Raw genomic sequence first — 20,096 nt, forward strand, 5'->3', positions numbered from 1 at the left:
TTTCTTTGTTTTCCATAAACAACATTCTCCATGACACATTATTTTAAAAAGCCCCATCCCTTTTAAATGAGTTTAAGAAAATAAACAAAATCCAGCTCCCACCTCCTTGTTCCCACTTCTTCCCATTCCTTCCAAATATAAGGGAAAAATGTAAAGATAAAATAAAACCAAACAAGAACACCTGATAAATAAATAAAAAAAAAAACACTGCAAAACTTCCCAAAAGAAAGTACTGTATTTCTCTAAGGTAAGTAGAATTTACACTGAATCCACTGGGAGTGAGTTCTTTCTGGTACAAGACCCTGCAAAGTAAGACACTCAAGATAGAAAAATAAACAAAAAAGCAAACAAAATAGTTCACCAAAAAAGCCTGGAGAGGCTGGAGCCCTGAGGAAAGAAGGGTAGCGTGTGCCTAGACCTGGTAAATCAGAAGCAGGCAGGGACTGCAAAAGACAGAGAGAAGATGAGGGAAGAAAATAAGCTGAACAGATTGGTGCCCTTCCAGAACTCTGTGTAAAAATAGTTCTTCTACCACCCGTACCCAACTACCCTTGAGCAGTCCTAAAGAGAGTGAAGTGGAGCAGAGAAACAGGAAACAGTTTGCACATTTGAGAAGTGTCCGTTGAATCTCCATTGGAAATATGTCACACCTGCCCCATTCCCTGGGCCTCCCCTACTGCCCAGAGCAGGTCCCTACAGTTAATTTTGGGATTCTCCCCCTTCCACAATATAACTTTTTTTAAAGATTTACTTATTTATTTATTTATTTATCCCTGCAGGCCAGCAGAGGGCACCAGATCTCATTATAATTGGTTGTGAGCCACCATGTGGTTGCTGGGAATTGAACTCAGGATCGCTGGAAGAACAGTCATTACTCTTAACCTCTGAGCCATCTCTCAGCCCTCCAGTATATCTTTTTTAAAAAACATTTTTTTCCCATCGAGGTCATCGTTTGTTTTCTATCTTTTTAAATTCTTTTTTCCCCCTCTCTCCTTCTAATCCTTTTTTTAGTAAGGGGAATACCATGATATCACTCTAGCCTGGCCCCTGTAGACTTGATCCCAGGGCCTGCTGTTTAAACCACTGTAGAATTGAGACAGGGAGATGTTGTAATTGGTAGTCTGGGCATGGTATTGGATTTGTGGGAAACGCCTGTCTGTTGTAGTGATGAGAATCATCTTGATTTGTCTCACTCTAAACAGGGACTCACCTAAAGCCAGGAAAGTTCTCACTGCCTCTTTTTCTAAGAATTCTACATCTTCAAACCCTTTGCCAAGGCCACTGAATTTGTTACAGACTGACACATTAGTAACACGGTTGACTGAACCACAGCCATGAAAGTGAGCTTCCAGCTCTTCTGCTGTTGCACCATAGTCCACATTGCCAACATAGATGGAACTGGCATCAGCCTCCATCTTCTCCTCAAGAGATGATCACTGAGCCAGCATTGTCTGGGGTTGTGCTCTTATTTTGGGGTTGTATTCTTATTCATCTGCTTCTCTACCTCATTTTGTAGCTCCTTTAATTTCTCATCCTCTTCCTCTATCTCCCTGACTCCCTAAAGCTTTGATCACCTTCTAGCTCTGGGTCCTCAATGATGCTGTCATTGAAGTGCTCCTTCTGGCTTCTGGGTACTCCCCAGCTCGTCCCAGAACCTGTAGCTGAAGGATCCTCATTCCCAGCCTCCCCAAAGGCCCCAGGCCCGCTTCTCAGGCAGGGATCCCCAACCACCTACTTCCCCCACTGTTCTTCAAATCATTTCTCTAGGTTGTTTTGGATTGGGTATCAGTGGAGCAGCATTTATCTAAACCAGAAGAAAGCACAAGGGCCGGAGAGCCATCACAAGAGATCTCTTCTGTTTGCTAAGAGAACATCCATATCATGAGACTTCTATCATCGGAAGATAGATCAGAAATTAGAGGTCACAAACAACAGTTTAAGGGTCACTTTGAGATAACTGCTTTTTCTGTTGGCTAACACAGATGTTATTCACCAACATCAAGGTTCCTGGAAAAAGAACAACAGGCATAATAAAATTCTGTATGATGTTAAAACATACCTAACATGATTATACTTTCAACTTTAATAAGTAAGAAACTACTAATATGCAGTACTTTAATAATAATAACTTTCAAGGACTAAACATTTTCTTTTTTTTTTTTTTTTTTTTTTTTTTTTTTTGCTTTTTCGAGACAGGGTTTCTCTCTGATTTTGGAGCCTGTCCTGAAACTAGGTCTTGTAGACCAGGCTGGTCTCGAACTCACAGAGATCCGCCTGCCTCTGCCTCCCAAGTGCTGGGATTAAAGGCGTGCACCACCACTGCCTGGCAACCATTTTCACTACATGTTTAAGTTAGCTGTTTTAGGTAAAATATCTTGAGTAAAAATATAACATCATAGACAGTATGTTTTAACAAAAATAATATCAAATTACTATCAAAAGGAAGCATACATATCTATATCAATGTAAAATATTTAAATAAGTAGTTACTTTTTAAATTAATTTTAATGATCTACCCTTTTATCTCATCATACATATATATGCCTCTTGATTTTTTTAAGAGTAGATTCAATAATCTACACTTTTATCCTATCATTACCTTGGGTGCCTTTTGTAGGTGGATAAATGTTTATGAATATATAGAGTTGGCTTTGGAGTTGGACACTGGCTCTGTCCCTCTATAAATCCAAACATGTTAAAAGAAAAATTCAGAGTTTCTGTCTCATGTCAGGAGCATGGGACAGAAAGAAAAAAGAATTTAGAAAAAATTTACTTTTCTTTATATCTATTTTTGTCTCTATTGTACATGTCACTGAATATATTTGTCTGTATATGTCTATATAATTAATGTTGAAGGTTTGCACAATGAACAATAAATTTTCCTGCAGTAAATTTTGTAATTTCCAGGAAGAAGATGGGGCCCCAGAACATCAACTCAACCTGGTTGATATTACGTCATGATGATGATAGCGCTACTACAAGATCTCTTTTGAGTACCAGTTACTCAAGATGGTTCCAACTTGGTTAGCTGAAATGGTGCACTTTTTACAATGTTCTGGACAGACCTCCTAATAGGAAGCTCAGAAAATCCTTACCAAATACGGAGAGACTATTTGCAATTATTCTAGGCAGTAAGCTTGGAAATTAACCATCATTTTACTTTCACAGGATCCCATAGAAAGAAAATTCCACCCCCCATGATAGCTGGAAGTAATTCTAAAAGACAACGTCTCCTCTCCCAACAAAGTTTGTTCTCAGAATTAGGGATATCATTTAGGGGTTGATTATAATTGGCATAGGGTTGCAAGATGGAGGGAAAATTTTAGAGGCTGAAGGATCACTTTGAAAAAATATGGGAAAATTGAATGGGATAATAGATTAGTGTGAGCTTACTCACACTAATAATAATAGTGAGTAAATAGAGTGAATATTGTGAGTTGTTATTTACAGGGAATTGCATTAGTATAGATTATTGTATATTGATATAATGTGAAATTATATTGAATATTGTATGCATTCATGCTTCTACCTCTGCTTAAAACCATTTTTATGGATTGATATATATATTTATCATATTGCAGCATACATTTCTACCTCTGATCAAGATACTTATACATTGTTTACATTTTGAAGTCATTGTACTCATTTGTTTCAGTTGTTTATTGTATAATATTCCAATATTTATTTATTTATTATGTATGCAATATTCTGTCTGTGTGCATGTCTGCAGGCCAGATGAGGGCACCAGACCTCTTTACAGATGGTTGTGAACCACCATGTGATTGCCTGGAATTGAACTCAGGACCTTTGGAAGAACAGGCAATGCTCTTAACCACCGAACCGACTCTACAGCCCCCTTGTATAATATTCTAATATGAGCCTTAGTTTTTAAGTTTATAGGTATTAAGAATTATAGATCAATAGTCATTTATTGTTTTTATAGTTGGAATAATCAGGTTCTTTAGATACGTAGAGATTATATTCTTCATATATAGGTAATCTTCAACCACTTCAAAGAGCTGTAGATTATGGCATTTAAATAACTTTGAGTTATGTTTAAGTGAGACACAATTGCTCCTAGTAGCATCATTCTATTTCCGATAAAATGTTGAACACCGGTCACTTCACTTGGAGCTTGTTTTCTTCTTGGCAAAACTGGCCTTTAGGCAAAGACATGTTCGTGTCTCAACTACTGACAAGATAAATGATATCCAAAAATGGATAAGCAGTATTGTTAAATCTTGCCAAGATAGGATAAGAGAGTTTTTAAAAATTTTCCTACCTCTTTAAGTGGTCGGTCCGTTATTCTAGGTCTTTGCCAAAGTGGGTTGTTTCAACATTGCAAATGAGACTTTGGATGATTGCCCAGGGAGCCAGTTGTCTCTGTAATTTGTTACACATTTTGAAAGTTGCTTGATTGCACTTCCTGCTTACTCAAGTAATATTATTTCCCTTCTTGGATCTTCGATGGGGTTGAAGACTAGATAGTTGAAGTTCCTTTCCTCTCATGATTTGGCCAAGTTCTTATACAAGACATAAACTATTTAGGATAGGATAATTAATGAATATATTATTCTTATTTATAGTATAGAATTGTGTATTGGGCTAAGAACTCTCTTATTTAAACAAAAGGAGAAGGTGCTGTAGGAAATCTTACAGCCAGTGGTTACTAACTACAAGATTTAACAGACCTGTTTATCCATATTCAGATACCATCTATATTGTCAGTAGTGGAGGCATGAGCATGTTTTTGTCCAAAAGACAGTTTTGCCAAGAAAAAAACAAGCTCAAAGTGGAGTGTTTTCAGTGCCCAACATTCTCTCGGGGAATAGATCAATGCTACCAGGAGCAATAGTGCCTCACTTCAACAGAACTCTAAGTTAGTTAAATGCTATATTCTACAGTTCTTTTAAGTGGTTAAGATTACCTATCTATGCAGAATATAATCTCTACTTATCTGAAGAACCTGATTGTTCTAACTATAAGCATGACAAACATAGATGACTATTGATCTATAATTTTTAATACCTATATAACTTAAAGACTAAGATTTCATATTAAAATATTATATAATAACCAACTTGCAACAAATGAGGACAATGACATCAAAATGTAAACAATAGATCTTGAAATGTGCATTGCAATATGATAAATATATATCAATTTATAAAATATTTTAAGCAGAGTTAGAAGCATGAATGTATATAATATTCAATATTATTTAACATTATATTAATTTATAAGAATCTATACAAATGCAATTGCCTATAGATTATAACTCACATGCATTCACTCTATTACTCACTATTATTAGTGTGTGTAAGCTCACACTAATCTATTATTTCATCCAATTTTCCCATTTTTTTTCAAAGAGATCCCTGAGCCTATAAAATTTCCCCTCCAACCCACAATCCTATACCAATTATCATCAACCATTAAATGATGTCCCTCACCCAAAGGACAAACTTTGTTGGCAGAGGGGATGTAGTCTTTTAGAATTACTTCCAGCTGTCATGGGGGCGATGTTCTTTCTTTGGGATTCTGTGAAAGTAAAATGATGGTTAAGTTCCAAGATTACTGTCTGGTATAATTGCAAATAGTCTCTGCATATTTGGTAAGGTTTTTCTGAGCTTCCTATAAGGAGATCAATCTAGAACATTGTAAAAAGTGTACTATTTCAGCTAACTAAGATGGAACCATCTTGAGCCGCTGGTACTCAAAACAGATCTTGTAATAGCGCTATCATCATGACATTATATCAACCAGGTTAAGTTGTTGTTGTGGGGCCCCATCTTCTTCCTGGAAATTTAAAAATTACTGCAGGAAAATTCATTGTTCATTGTGGAAAACTTAAACACTATTTATATAGACATATACAGACATATGTATTCAATGGCATGTACAATAGAGACAAAAATAGATATGAAGAAAAGTGAAAATTTTTCTCAATTCTTTTTTCTTTCGACCCCATGCTCCTGACATGAGACAGAAACTCTAAAATATTATTTTAACATGCTTTGATATATAGAGGGACATAGCCAGTTTCCACCACTGTATACCCATAAATATACATCCACCTAAAAAAGGCACCCAATGAAATAATAGGATAAAAGTGTAGATTACTGAATCTGCTCTAAAAAGAATAAAGTGGCATATGTATGGATGATGAGATAAAAGGGTAGACCATTAAAATTAATTTTGAAAGTAACTACGTATTTATACATTTTACATTGATATAGATATGGACACTTCCTTTTGATACAAACTTGACATTACTTTTGTTAAAACATACTGTCTATGATGTTATATTCTTACTCAAGATATTTTACCTAATACAACTCACTTAAACACGCAATGAAAATTTCTAGTCCTAGAAAGTTTTATCATAAACAAATGAGGGTATAAAATACTGCAGGTTAGTAGTTTGTTACTTATTATAATTGAAATTATACTCAAGTTAGGTATGCTTTCAACATTATACAGAATTTTATTAGATGATTCAAATGAACATACTTTAGAAAAAATGTTTTCTGAAGTAAAGCAAACTTTGTCACCTTGGGGATTAAAAATATACAAAATATTCTGAAAATATACAAAAAGGAGATTCTATTAATTATTCAGCATGTAAAATACTTTTATAAAAATTTGAGTCCTAAATTTAAAAATTAGGAGAGATTATTTGTGGAATCTTAATAATTTTCTGAAGTTGCTGCAAGGCAGTGACCATCTATATCCCACTATTGGAGTAAAAAATTCAAAACAGTAATTAGAACCAAACTATAAAAGGTGAGAACGATTTAAATAGTCAAAGAGAATTATCATTTAAAGCAGAAAAAAATTGGTTTAGTGGAAATAAAATTATAGGACACATATATGGATGGTTTGGATCTGAAGTTTGGTTACATTCAAGACATTTTTCTTTTTTAAAAAAATATTTATTTATTTATTATGTATACAATATTCTGTCTGTATGCCTGAAGGCCAGAAGAGGGTCCAAGACCTATTTACAGATGGTTGTGAGCCACCATGTGGTTGCGGGGAATTGAACTCAGGATCATTGGAAGAGCAGGCAATGCTCTTAACCCTTGAGCCATCTCTCCAGCCCCCAAAAGACATTTTTCTTGATACAGGGTTTCTCTGTAGCTTTGGAACATGTACTGGAAGTAGCTTTTGTATACCAGGCTGGCCTCAAACTCCACCTGCCTCTGCCTTCCAAGTGCTGGGATTAAAGGCATGAGCCACCACCTCATGGTCTTCATTCTAGGCATTTTAAACTCTATGCATTCCCCTATAGGAATTTTACTGCAGAGGAAAGATATTATTTTAAAATCAATATTTTTACCATATAAACAGACAAAAAGCTATAAAGTTATATGGAAAAAATATGAGTGGATATTAAAAAGAAAATGGAAGCTTCATCTATTAGCAAGAATTGACCACAGTTAAATTATGGACTGTTTTACTAATGTTAAAATTGAATCATAATGGACAGCAAGTAAACACTGGCAAAGTGCTTGCAGTAATTTCTTGGGAGAGATTAACAACAAATATCTCTTTTGCCATAATATTAATAATCATGATCATCCTGACACATTTCAGACTTAAGGAAGCCCTTTGAGTTCAAGCATGCCTGCTGTACTTCTTCCAGTAAACTTGAGGGCTGTGAATAACATCTGCGTTAGCCAACAGAAAAAGCATTTTGCCCAGCTGAAAGAGTCCATTTTTCCTATTAAGATTTGGGCTAGTGTTGGCCAGCCAGGGGCACTCCTTGTTAGTGATTAGAAGCTGCTTCGCTGAATCAGATAAGGCACAGGTTTGAACTGCCTCCAAGCACAGTGCAGGGAGGAGGGGAGCTGGCTGTTCTGCTTTTTGATCTGCCTTTTGGCTATATTTAGTATATATGCTGGCTGAGAAATAAACTCAGGCTGTTTTCTATTGACCTTTCATGCTGTAGGTCTAACCTATGATTCTGCCTTCATTTCTCTTAATCTAACTTTTCCTTAGCCTCAGCATCCCCTCCGAGGGAACCCCTAGGTGAATTTTGCTAGACTGTTTAAATGGGGTATCCTGTCTCTATAAGTCTTCAGACTGAATGTTGTATCTAAAAACCACTCAACCCTCAGCTCCTCGCTCGTGACCACCTTATATTCCTCTCTCTTTCCAGACATGTCACTTCCTATCTGCAACTCCTTAGTGATAGGATTAAAGATATGAGACACCAGCATTTGACTCTACAACAAACTAGTGTGACTACTGGGATTAAAGCTATGTGTCAGCCTTGCCTGTGGTATAAGGCTGGCCATGGCATGTGTTTTACTTTATGATCATCCGGCAAGCTTTATTATTAAAATATAAATTAAAAAATAAAATTAAATAATTAGAAGCAAGCATCTGAGATCAAGAAGAGAAATGTAGAACTGTTTATCACCAAAGAGTATAAGAAATATTCTGAGTACAAATTGGTGAAGGTCCATCATTTTCAAAACAATGAATGATATGATTAAATTATAGTTCACAAAATTAGCAACATAGATGACACTATTTACAAAACAAGAGACAAACACAAATATATATATACATATACATATATATGTTTCTTAAAGAAGAATTGTATATGTGTGTGTGTGTGTGTGTTTCTTAAAGAAGAACTGTAAGATTCTAATCAAAATCAATTCCCAAGAAATCACTGGCCATCACACATCCTGTACACTCCTGTTCTCTCCTTTACCAATAATAGAAAATGGGTTTTGGTGAAAAGGACTGTTTCACAAAATTTACAATATTCTCTTGAGGTCTTCTGATGTTTTCATTTTACAGAAAATAGTTTTGATTACTGAAAGCATCTCATTCTCTTTTGATAAGGAAAATGATATCTGTTAGGATCACTGCCATGTTGTTTCCTACAATTGGTGATTGAATCCAAGTCTGCACCACAGTGAGGAAATGAAATCTTTTTAAATGGTTTTTCAAGAGAACAGATTTTTAAACAATCAGTGTACATGTAAAGCAACTTGCTTTACTCCAACTGCTCTATAAGTTCCAAGAATCTTTGAAAATAAGGTTACTGCTATTTTTGTGTGTTTGTGCATGACAGAGAATATCATACACACACACAGACACATACACACTCATACACACACAAAGAGGTGACATACAGAAAGGAAGGTTGCTGAATTGGGAATATTAGAGATTTGTTAACTGTAGGCCCATATTTCTGTATGGTGCAGCAGCCAGGCATAAAAACCATAGGCCTGGTCTGAGCTGATCATGTAGCTCAGCAGACAAGCTGTCTCTGCATAAAAATAGCAAGGATGTATAGTTCCTTTCTTCTTTTGTTAGAAATGTAGATCTCCTGAGGAGAGGTATTGGCTGAAACTGGTCAGGATGTTTGGTGCCTATTTCTTGGAAATTTGGAGGAAGTCTTATAGAAATGCTAATTCATGGCCTGCGAGACAGCTAGTACACTTAGGTGCAGACCTGACTAAAAGCCCATTCACCTGGTTGCCTAGGAGACAGCCTAATGTGTTTTTCCACTCAATTTATGTGATGATATATAAGGTGTTTGGATAATAAACAAGAAGAGATCTTCGAGAGACCTTGCCCTACAGGATGACCCTGTAAGTTGTGTCTGATCATTCCTCCCTTCCAGTCCAGTTAGGGAAAATAATTATCTGTGTTGGACCCACACGGGCTTCAACAATTAACCTATCAACTAGCATGTAGGTATCTGAATTCAGGTCATCCACAAAAAGAATATGTGCTGAGCCACCTGCCCAGACACATAAATGCGTTTATCCAGTAAGTCAAGTCTTTCTCAGATTAATAAAAACAAAAAAAAAAACATAAAAAAGAAAAAGATGATCCTTATGAAGATCATCTATAAAAATTATGATTTTGTGTATGATAAGTTTCCACCACTAAATGAATACAAATAGATTTGTTCAACAATTTATAACTGGACAACTGATAACAAACCAATATTCACAGTGGAAACACTCAGAAAGCTCAAGGGATTATGTATTGATTATACCAACACTTAAGTAGCAAAGATTCAAATATGAAGATAGCAACAACTGGAAAACATAGAAATGCCAGGAAATGGAAAGAAGCAGGCATCTAAGATGAATAATAGCAGTCTTTTAACATAACCTTTCCAAAAAACAATAATTACTGATAAAATTAGAAATTTTCTGAAGAAAATTGATGAAGTCCATTATTTTTTTTGGCAGTTTCCAAGTATTTTTATTCAGAATTCTTGTGTTTGTTTCCTGAATCAATAAATACTATACAAAACAATGTAAAAATGGCTACCATATTCTCTCCCCTGCTCCCTTCACCTGGGGAACAATTCCCCGGACAACTTCATGCAGGGATTCTCCCTGTAGATTTGGTCCAGCAAATAAGGCCAGACATCTTTTAGACCCTTGACTCACTTTTGGAGACTTGGCAGGGTAAGAAACCCTTTAGAGTCAGGTGACTGACTGACTAGGTTAGGGAAATGATTAGTGTTTTGGTGGGAGGGAGACGGCGCCTGGGGCAGAGCCTACCCCAAAGAAAAGGGTGTCTAAAATGTTCAAGGTTCCTTCTTTTTTGCCTCAAAAAGTGACATTTATTAAAGAGAGAAAAACAAAAACAAAAAAACAAGATGTCCATCCCTTGGCTCCCTTCCCTCCCCCCTCCAGCTGTTCCTCAGCCCCCCAGGACTGAACCCTGGCTATGGCCAGGTAGCAGGACAGCCCCTCAAATGAGGTCACCAACATTGAGGGGCATCCCTTCAATGGAAGTGTTGTAGAATGTCTCAATGTCTTGAAGAGTCCTCTTGTCCTCTTCCGTCACCATGTTAATGGCCACACCTTTACGGCCAAAGCGACCACCACGGCCAATTCTGTGAATGTAGTTTTCCCTGTTTGTGGGAAGGTCATAATTGATGACTAGGGAGACCTGCTGCACATCAATGCCTCTGGACAACAGGTCAGTGGTAATTAATACTCTGCTAGAACCAGAACGGAACTCCCTCATGATCACATCTCGTTGCTTTTGTTCCATATCACCATGCATGGCATAAATAGTGAAATCCTGGGCATGCATCTTCTCAGTGAGCCAATCCACCTTCCTTCTGGTATTGATAAAGATTACTGCCTGGGTGATAGTCAGGGTTTCATACAAGTCACACAATGTGTCAATCTTCCACTCCTCTTGTTCCATATTGATGTAGAATTGGCGGATACCCTCCAGGGTCAACTCTTCCTTCTTTACAAGAATCTGAATGGGGTCTCTCATGAACTTCTTGGTCACCTCAAGGACATCAGAGGGCATTGTAGCAGACAACAAAACTACCTGTGTGTTACTGTTGAGCTTCTGGAATATATCATAGATCTGGTCCTTGAACCCACGGCTTAGCATTTCATCTGCTTCATACAGTACAAACATCTTGATATATTTTGGCGACAAGTATCTCCAGTTAAGCATATCAAACACCTGGCCAGGTGTACCCACGATGATATGGGGGGCCTCCATCTGCAGCTTCTGCACCTCAGCATGCACATTGGTGCCCCCAATACAGGCATGACAAGAGGCACCCATGTAGTCTCCTAATGCCATGACCACTTTTTCTATCTACTGAGCCAACTCGTGAGTGGGTGCCAGAACCAAAGCCTGAGTGGCCTTTAGATCTAACTCAATCTGTTGCAAAATTGATATGGCAAATGTAGCTGTTTTCCCAGTCCCAGAATAGCTTGAGCAATCACATCATAACCCTTGATACAAGGAAGAATGACTCGCTGCTGGATGGCAGAGGGCTTCTCAAAACCATAGGCATAAATAACACGGAGGAGAGATTCTGAGAGATTCATGTCATCAAAACTATCCACAATCTCATTCCAGTTACTCTCGATGACACCTTCGGGCTCCATCCCGTCAGGGCCATTGTCTCTGGATCGAGAATCCTGACTCGCAGACATGATCCTTACAATCTAGATGATGAAGGTCCATTATTTTAAAGATAACCAATAATATATTTAGATTACAGTTAGATTACAGATAAAGTAGTATAAAAATTCATGTATAATGACTTCTATACATTCCACAATTATACATAAATAAAAAATGTGCACAATTTTTGTGAAAGAATTAAGGGGAATGATATAAAAAGGCAAAAGCAGATGCAGAAATATATAGTCAACTTTTAATCAAAAGACCAAAGCAAACTCAGGCAAGGAAAAGTGTGATCTTGACCAATGTTACCCAGCTACTTCTGATTATATGTGTACAGAAATAAAAGAAACACAAACTGCACAACTTTCACAAAGTTATCTCAAAGTAACACTTAAACTGTTGTTTCTGACCTCCAGTTACTAATGTCTTTCAAAGACAGAAGCCTCATGACATAGATGTTTTCTTTGCAAACAGAGGAGATCTATTGTGATGGCTCCCCATCCCCTTGTGCTTTCTTCTGATTTCAGATATATGCTGCTCCACTGATACCCAATCCCAAACAACCTAGAAAAATGATTTAAGGAGTAGTGGGGAAAGCAGGTGGTTGGAGATTCGTGCCTGAGCAGTGGGCCGGGGGCCTTTGGGGAGCCTGAGAGGGAGAGCCAGGGGTGCAGGGGACCATGGGAACAGCCTTCGCAAAGAGCACTGGTCCTGTGCCCCCCTCTACAGGTTCTGGGCACACCTGGGGAGTCCCTGGCAGGCAGGAGAAGGAGGAAGAGCCAGTACTACTTAAGGTGAACCCCAGGGATAGCATCATTGAGGGCCCAGAGCTAGAAGTGATCAAAGCTTCAGGGAGTCAGGGAGATAGAGGAAGAGGATGAGAAGTTAAAGGAGCTACAAAATGAGGTAGAGAAGCAGATTAATAAAAGTACAACCCCAGGTAATGCTGGCTCAGTGATCACATCTCTTGAGGAAAAGATGGAGGCTGATGCCAATTCCATCTATGTTAGCAATGTGGACTATGGTGCAACAGCAGAAGAGCTGGAAGCTCACTTTCATGTATGTGGTTCAGTCAACCCTGTTACTACAGTCTGTGCCAAATTCAGTGGTCTTGCCAAACAGTTTGCCTATGTAGAATTATTAGACAAAGAGTCAGTGAGGATTTCCCTGGCTTTAGATGATTCCCTGTTTAGAGGGAGACAGATTAAGGTGATTCCCATCAGCACAACAGATGGGTTTCCAATGTGCCCAATACCGTGCATGAACTGCCAATTACAGCAACTCCCAGTCTTGATTCTGGGATCAAAAAAAAAAAAAAAGAATTAAAAGAAAAGAAAGAAAAACAGAAGATGAAAAATATTTTTTAAGAAAGACCAGCCTGGTCTACAAGAGCTAGTTCCAGGACAGGAACCAAAAGCTACGGAGAAACCCTGTCTCGAAAAATCAAAAAAAAAAAAAAAAAAAAAAAAGAAAGATATACTATGGAAGGGGGAGAATCCCATAACTAACTGAGGAGGGACCTGCTCTGTGTAGTAGGGCAGGCCCAGGGACTGGGGCAGTGGTGACATGTTCCCTCTGGAGATTCGATAGAGACACTTCTCAAATGTGCAACCTGCTCACTGTTTGCCTGCTCTACTTCACTCTTTGGGGCCTGCTCAAGGGAAGGTGGGCATGGGTGATAGGAGGGCTTTTTTTCAACCAGAGCTCTGGAAGGGCACCAATCTGTTCAGCTTGTTTTCTTTCCTCATCTTCTCCCTGCCTATTGCAGACCCTGCCTGCCTTCTCCTGTCCTTTCAGGTCTAGGCAAAGTCTGCCTTTCTTTCCTAGGGACTCCTGCTCCTCAGGATTGTCTGGTGAACTATTGTTTGCTTTTTTGTTTCTTTTTCTGTCTTGAGTGTCTTTCTTTGAAGGTTTTTGTAGTGCAAAGAACTCACTCCCAGTGGATTCAGTGTGAATTATACTTTCCCTTGGGGAAATACACTACTATGTTTGGGGAAGTTTTACAGTGTATTTTTGTTGTTGTTGTTGTTGTTGTTCAAGGAGGTGGGAGCTGGATTTTGTTTATTTTTTTAAACTCATTTAAAAGGGATGGGGTTTAGGCTGGGCGGTGGTGGCGCACGCCTTTAATCCCAGCACTCGGGAGTCAGAGGCAGGTGGATCTCTGTGAGTTCGAGGTCTTCATTTCTCTTCATCCAACTTTTCCTCAGTCTCAGCACCCCTTCCCAGGGAACCCATAGATGAATTCCACTAGACAAACCAAATGGGGTATCCTCTCTCTATATGTCCTCAGACTGAATGCTGTTTCTAACAAAACACTCAGTCCTCAGATCCTCTCTCCTCCCACCCTATATTCTCCTCTCTGCCCAGCCATGTCTCTTCCCATCTGTATCTCCTTAGTGCTGGGATTAAAGATGTGAGACACCACCACTTGATTCTAGGTCAAACTAGTGTGACTACTGGAAGTAAAGGTGTGTGTCAGCACTGCCTCATCTGGCTATGGCATCTGTTTTACTTTATGATCTTCAGGCAAGCTTTATAATTAAAATAATAATGAAAAATAAAATAAAGCTTCTAAGATCAAGAAGAGAAAACTAAAACTGTTTATCACCAAAGAGTATAAAAAATATTCTGAGTACAAATTGGTGAAGCTCCATCATTTTTAAAAAACAAATGATACAATTAGATTATAATTCATGAAATCAACAAAAGAGATGGCACCATAAACAAAACAAGACACACAAACTCAAATCTACAAATACAAATTATGGTTCCTTAAGTAAGAACTACAAGATTTTTTTTTTTTGATTTTTTCAAGACATGGTTTCTCCGTAGCTTTTGGTTCCTGTCCTGGAACTAGCTCTTGTAGAACAGGCTGTCCTCGAACTCACAGAGATCGGCCTGTCTCTGCCTCCCGAGTGCTGGGATTAAAGGAGCGCGCCACCACCGCCTGGCTTGGAACTACAAGATTTTTTTTTTAATATTTATCTATTTATTTATTATGTATACAATATTCTTCATGCATGTATGACTGAAGGCCAGAAGAGGGCACCAGACCTCATTACAGATGGTTGTGAGCCACCATGTGGTTGCTGGGAATTGAACTCAGGACCTTTGGAAGAGCAGGCAATGCTCTTAACCGCTGTGCCATCTCTCCAGCCTGAACTACAAGATTCTAATAAAAATCAAATTACAGGAAATCACTGGCCATCACACATCCTGTACACTCCAGTTCTCTCCTTTACCAATAACAGAAAATGGGTTGGGTGGGAGGGCTGTTTCACTAAAATTTGCAATATTCACTTGAAGCCCTCTGATGTTTTTACTATACAGAAAATAGTTTTGATTGCTGAAAGCATCTCATTCTCTTATGATAAAGAAAATTATATCTGTTAGGATCACTTAGACACCATTTTGTTTCCTAAAATTGGTGATTGCCTCTAAGTCTGCTTCAGAGGAAGTGAAAACTTTTTAAAAGAAATTTCAAGAAAAGCGAATTTTAAAGAATCAGTGTACATGTAAAGTAACTTGCTTTACTCCAACTGCTTTATAAGTCATACTTTTGAAAACAAAATATTGCCATATTTTGAGAATGGTTGTGCATGAGAGCAAAAGCCTTAAATATGTGTACATTTGATAAACAAAAACAGAGGTTGTCAGGTCCCCTGGATTGGTATTAGTAGAGATTTAGTTACTTCCCAACTTGAGTGTAGGTTTGAACTCAGGTGATCCACACACAAAAAAATATGTGCTGAGCCACCTGCATTGGACAGTCAGCTACATGGCTCAAATGCATTCATTTCATTTTTTTTTCTTTTTAGAGAAAGGGTTTCTCAGTAGCTTTGGTGCCTGTCCTGGAACTAACTTTTGTAGACCAGGCTAGCCTCAAACTCACAGATATCCACCTGCCACAATGACCCAGCATATGCATAATTTTAAAAGTGTGAATTGATACAGTCAAGTAAGAGCTTTGAAGGTATAAAATAGAGGACACTCAAGGTCACTGCCCTGGAAAGCAACCTGATTCAACATAACAGAAATTGTCTCAGAAACAATATTTCTATCAGGATGGAAACGCAGCTCTTCTAGAATTAATATGCCTTTTCCACTGAGAAATCACCTTGCACATTTAGGAATTTAATTTAAAAAAAAGTCGCTTTAATGAAGGTATGCATCAATCTCTGTCCAATGCTCAAAGGGGAGCTAGGATAGGAAGATTTTGCATTCCATATATGCTGTTATCCTTAAGTATCTTTTAGGATCATGGTTCAGATAATACTTTGAACAAATGAAATAGAAACAAGCAACTTGTAAGTCTAGATATTTAGGCAAAAATATTCCCAGAATAAGTACACCAGTGACTTGTTACAGCAGGCCATTCTTCACTGATGGGGTTCTAAGGTGAAGGTAACAAGGGATGAGACAGACTGGACAAGTAAAAGGTAAAAAAAAGATAGGGTGGGGAGGTGTTGCAGAAGATACATCCCAGGCACAGTAAGCTTCTGAAGAAAAATAGCATCCTGTCAGGTAGTGGTGTAACACACCTTTAATCCCAAGACACAGGGTAAAGAGCCACGTGGTTCTCTGTGAGTACAAGGCCAGCCTGGTCTACAGAGTGAGTTCCAGGACACTCAGTGCTATCCCAGAGAAACACTTGTATCAACAACAAAAAATAAACAAACAGACAAAAACAAAACAAGACAAGATGACAGCTAGCATTTTGTATACTAATTCCTGGGGGGGGGGGGGATGGAAGAATTATATGAAGTCAGCAGAAACTATCATACAATGAGACAAATTTAGGAGGAGCCTAGTCTAACAATTCTATACAAGGGGTACACGGCATAGCGCATCTTGATATCCTTCCTAAGCCCAGAGCAACCTTGGTATTGGTAACCATAGCTCCACAGAGTGGGAAAGGTTGGGTTGTCAAGATCTGAAGCAACCCCTCCACAAAGGCCTTGGCACCAGACCTTTTTGGGCTTTCCTGTTTTTAGAGAAGGGGCTCTGTTTTTATTATCAAAACATCAGGTCCTTAGAGAAACTCACAAGGCTTAGGCCCCAGGCTGTTACTAGGTCTCCCAAGAATATCCCACCTCTCTGCCTGAGGTCCTAAATGAAAGACTTGATTGATCAGCCCAGTCCTTCACACAACAGTGTTTTACATTTCAAATATGTGTCACCTGGTATCATATTGCCCATCTGGTAGAACTATGCTTTTCTCAAAAGGAAAACAGGAACTTTAAGGCAAACCAGGCCTTTGGTTGTGACCTTGTAATGCCTTCTAGAGCAGCCGGGTAAGAGGCCTGTTCTTTGATATTTTGATGGGCCTACTGTTTTGTTTTGTTTTTTTCAAATCAGTAATGGCTTCTTTGAAATGCTTTGGAGTCAAATATTTGCACAATCCAGGTGAACAATGCATACCCAAGCATTCTAACCTCTACCAGCTCTGATTAGCATATACTTAGCTTTTGGGTATTTTAGGCACAGTACTCCCTCTGCTAAATTCTACTTTATGAGACTTAATTATTTTCTAAGCATTGGTAAATTCTTTGTATCAATGTAGTGGCGTAAACGAATGCAGACAGATTGTAAAAATATATATAGTTTTAATGTAGAAATAGACTTACAGAACCACCGTTCCCACGGAGACCAGGAAAGCAGAAGAGACAGCTCAGAGCACGCTTGCCAAATTTATAGGCAGACATTAGCCCGAGGCGAACACACCTCCTAAGGGGCGGGACTTATCCCTACATCTCCCCTTTTTGTCTAAATAAGACAGAACTAAACCAAATACAACTACATACAATAACAACAAATAATAAATATAACAAACAATATTGAGAACAAAAGCTTTGCTAAACATTCTATCTCAAGGAGTCCAAATAATGTAAAGAGTAACTACAATTATATAATCTTCAACTCGGTCAAAGATCTGAGAAGGGAATAAACACTACTCAACAAATGAGATATATCCAAAATGTGCAACAATTGACAGAGACAACTGACTACCTGGGCAATCACCCAAAGTCTCGTTTGCAATGTTGAGTCAACCAATTTTGGCTAAGGCCTAACATAACTGACATACCATTATTAAAGGCAAGGAACTTTTCAAAACTATCTTACCCTGTCTTGGCAGGATATGACAGTCCTGTTTTATCCATTGATGCACGCTCTGTATCTCTGTCAGTGGTTGAGGTATGGGCATTTCTTTGCCCAAAGGCCAGTTCTGCCAAATAGAAAGGCTCCAGATGGAGTGTCTTTGGTGCTCAACATTCTCTCGGGAATAGAGCGGTGTTGCCAGGAGCAATTGTGTCTCACTATCACGAAACTCTGAGTTAGATTAAAGGCCATTTTCTACAGCTCTTTGAAGAAGTTGAAGATTATCTATCTATACTGAGTATAATTTCTATATATCTAAAGAACCTGATTAGTCTGATTATAAATGACAAACTTAGATGACTATTTATCTATATAATTCTCAATATCTATCTAACTTAAAGACTAAGACAATAAACAACTGTGTAACAAATGAGGATAATGACCTCCAAATATAAACACTGTACAAATATACATTGCAATATGGTAAATATATATCAATACACAAACATATAAGTATCTTAATCAGAGGTAGAAATGTACACTGCAATATGGTAAATATATACAATATATATATATATCAATAAATATATGTCAATACATAAAAAATGTTTTAAAGAGAGATAGAAACATGCATGCATACAATAGTCAATATAATTTAACTTTGTATCAATATACAAGAATCGATACCAATATATTTGTCTAAAAGCAGTAACTCACAATTTTAAATCTATTATCCCATCATATCAACAATTCTACTCTTCTACATTATGGTATAGTGGTGGAGTGCTAGCCAGAATGTGAGATGCCTTTGATAAACTCCACAAATTTAAATATAAATGGAGATTATATTTAAAGCTTAAATGCAAAGTGCTCAATATTGAGAAGATATTGGAAAATGTAGGCCTCTCTGAGTTTGGCAACTTGATTCTATGAATGCATCGACCCTGTTGAAGTTGACTAGAAAAGTGTTTGTACACCCAGCTTCCTGTGAAAGACTTAGAGGCACCTTAGCACTACTGCACCCCCCTTCCTGGGAACCAAGCCTTTAGCATTAGAAGACACCTTAGCATGACTGCACCCTCCTTCCGGGGAACCAGGGCCCTGGTAAACAACAACACCTGTACAGAGAGCTTTGAGGACTTTCCATCTCCATTGTATAGACCCGGACCCTGGAACTGGGGTGAGACGACCTTGTAACCATCATAACATTGACCAAGGCTCCTCCTTGTAACCATAACATTGATCAAGGCTCCTCCTTGTAACCATAATATTGATCAAGGTTCCTCCTTGTAACCATGACATTGATCAAGGCTCCTCCTTGTAACTGTTACAGCATTGATTAAGTAGAGCTAGCTGACCGTTAAATGAACTAGTCAAAATAGTAGACAAATGATTTTTGGGCTTTCCCTTTGATTTTGTACTCCCCCCTCCCAGATTTTGTGGTTTTTTTTCCTTTAAAAGAGCTTGTAATAGACAAAGTAGTCATCCTTCTCCTCTCGAGGCTGGGGGACCTCTGCCGTGGCAGAATAAAAATTCCTCTTGCTATTGCATCAACAGTGTTGTGAGTGTCTTTTGGAGCGACCTCCTCCTTGGTGGGGATTTAGAGCCCAACATTTGTTGCATGGGCCGGGAAGTGATGGTAGCCCTCAGACCCATTCCTGACCCGGTTGGAGGTAAGAGCGCTCGTCTGAATGTTTTATGTTTGTCTATTTCTGTTATTGTGCTTTATGTTTATGAAATTTGAAGGAATATTGCACCTGCGCAGGGCTAGTATTTGAAGGGGACCAGGCAGTGGGACAGACGTGTCAGGGAACACTCCCTGGCCCAGCCATGGAGGACGCTTCACTGGCAATTTGTGAAACTAGGAGTGACCAGGTCATCTTAGTTTCTAGGGAGTGTGGCTCTTATCGCCCACTCCCTTCCAGGTTCATATCAGTTTGTTGCAGCGCAGCTCTCGGTTTTGAGTCTGTGTCTGTCATTTTGTATTGTTGTTTTTGTCTTTGTGTTCGTTTTTGAGTTGGAATCTAGTGCAATGGGACAACAAATAACTACCCCCTTAACTT

The 20,096-nt window shown here is 38.3% G+C and overlaps 2 pseudogenes; both read right to left on the minus strand.

Annotated features, from left to right (window-relative positions):
• Positions 1-1,007: 1,007 nt before the first annotated feature.
• LOC121442773 lies at positions 1,008-2,959 on the minus strand (annotated as a pseudogene).
• Positions 2,960-10,740: 7,781 nt separating this feature from the next.
• LOC121442797 lies at positions 10,741-11,964 on the minus strand (annotated as a pseudogene).
• Positions 11,965-20,096: the final 8,132 nt, after the last annotated feature.

Source organism: Microtus oregoni, unplaced genomic scaffold, assembly GCF_018167655.1.
Source record: "Microtus oregoni isolate MIOR12 unplaced genomic scaffold, Mior012 000095F_ref0000231, whole genome shotgun sequence".
Taxonomy (NCBI): Eukaryota; Metazoa; Chordata; class Mammalia; order Rodentia; family Cricetidae; genus Microtus; species Microtus oregoni.